The sequence below is a fragment of the Pieris brassicae genome, chromosome 4 (genome assembly GCF_905147105.1).
Source record: "Pieris brassicae chromosome 4, ilPieBrab1.1, whole genome shotgun sequence".
NCBI classification, from domain to species: domain Eukaryota; kingdom Metazoa; phylum Arthropoda; class Insecta; order Lepidoptera; family Pieridae; genus Pieris; species Pieris brassicae.
In genome coordinates, this window is record NC_059668.1 from 18,255,759 (window position 1) to 18,257,974 (window position 2,216).

The 2,216-nt window shown below is 32.4% G+C and overlaps 1 non-coding gene across 1 annotated transcript; it reads left to right on the top strand.

The window, feature by feature from the left end:
- The first annotated feature begins 1,691 nt into the window (after positions 1-1,691).
- Positions 1,692-1,810, top strand: LOC123709156. Its single transcript, XR_006753700.1, has one exon. It is a non-coding gene; the product is annotated as a 5S ribosomal RNA (ribosomal RNA).
- The last annotated feature ends 406 nt before the right edge of the window (positions 1,811-2,216 follow it).

Genomic DNA, 2,216 nt, shown 5'->3' on the forward strand with positions numbered 1-2,216 from the left:
TTAACTAAACTTGGTATTTGTAAAACGATAATAAAGCATTACTACCTATTTCGTTTAACAACTTTTTGTGTAATATTTACAGCAAATTCCAGAAACATATCTCTTAACCTATTGTTGAACATTATTTCTTTAAGTTCGTCTCTGTTACTTTTATTCTCATAGCTTGTTTGGTGTTATACATGTCGTAACCATACATTGGACTGTCGGTCAGAACATGTAATACAGTTTTGCGCGACTACTCTGTAACTTATAATAGTGATAGCGAACCTAAAAAGTGCTTTTCCTCCGATTCGTAATTTTGGAATCGCGATACTTAGAAATTGATCACAATCGTTATCGCGATTGGAATTTAGTATACTTGTATACATATAAATATAACATGGTATACGTGGAGTAACATGTTCTATGACATCTTTAATTTGTACCTTCCAGTTGTCTTCTATCCCGGCTGATTATAGAAAAAGGACATTTGCATCACATTTGATGATTTTCCCAGTAATTTTATCAAATTAAACATCAATTCAAACGCATACGAAGAAACATCGCAACAAGAATCAATAAAATTCAACGTTAATTCAATGATTGGTCGATTACTGATCCAGCGAATAGCATCAAATGATACGTTGTATCAGTCCCACGCAATCTCACCAACACATTACGAGACAATTTTCACGGCTTCATAATTTAATATAATCCAAAGGAATAGAAACAACAATAAGCGCGAGCTCAGAAAAGAAATTCTTATTGCCTTATCGTACGGGTCAAAATCCCGCTCAAAGGGTTTTTTTCATAATTCAATTCGTATTGATCACAATAAGTTTTTGATTAGTTTTGATTGTGGATGGTTGTTTTGATTTCCAATTTGCACTTGCGTTTAAGCGCTAAATAGCTGCACGTAAAATAAAGGCACTACCGATAATATTGAAACATACTTTATGGAATTCTTATGCGTTTCTCGTTTCGCGTGGAAAATATTTTTTTAAATTGACGGGGCGTGAGATATGTCTCGACGAACGTTTGTAACGACGGAATGTAGCGATGGATAAATAGAAAAGTTATATTTTTACTATTTAGTGTTTGGCATTTATTGTCTATAATGAATTTATATTTAGGCAGTAAAAAGCTTTCGATTCAATAATTGTATTAATTTCTGGGTTTTTAAAATTTTATGAAGTTTTATTTTTGTACCTCCAAACCCAAATTATTGTTTGAAATCGAACCCAAATTCAACTTATGGGAATCAACAAAGTCGTGATAGATGTTGTATAATAAAAATTGTAAATTAAATGTAGACGAAACAGGCGATAAAATAAGAATATCAGTCACGTACGAACCGCCCTAAAGCTGGGTATAATTTCGATTCATAATTTTTTATCTACCTTCTTATTATTGGAATAGCCGATTAGTCATATCCGCTTATACATTACATTAATCATAATGATAGTACTGTGTGATTACTTGTAATCTTACTTTTATAGCCTTATTTATGAACGCTATCTAGGCTTAATAAATATTAAATTATTTGTCCGTATAACTCTAGTGTTGTTTTGAAAAAAAAAACAAACGGCTTATAGTATATTTACTAGAAGGGTTAACATCCTTAATTTAAACAAATCAATTATGCTAAATACATCAAGTTTAGCAAGAGCAAGATAACTTAGAATATCAAATAAAATTTCGAATCACCAACTGTCAACGTCCATACCATGTTGAATGCACCGGTTCTCGTTCGATCACCGAAGTTAAGCAACCTCGGGCGCGGTCAGTACTTAGATGGGTGACCGCTTGGGAACACCGCGTGATGTTGGCTTTTTTTGCCTATTTTAACTTTTTTATATGTATAACATGGTGTATCATCTGTTGCTAGAGACACAAGCTGCTTATAGCGCTCTCTATAAAATTTGGCCTTCACATAATGAGGACAAGCTTTTACAATTATTTCACCAAACATTTTCAATTATTAATAAATTTTATGATCAAAACATCCCAGAAAGCATGAAAAACCACATCATTTTATCAAGCTTTGAAATGCAGCCGTGTACAATTTCGTTTAATGGCACTAAAGGCAAATCTAATTTGTTCAGCTGATTAGCCGAGTTGCACAAAGCTATTTTGTTAAGTTTATTGCCTGTTTGCATGTTAGGGTTAGGATGCAATTATTTTTATTGCTTACATTCCAATTACCGTTTACAAATACTGATTTAATTCAAATATTT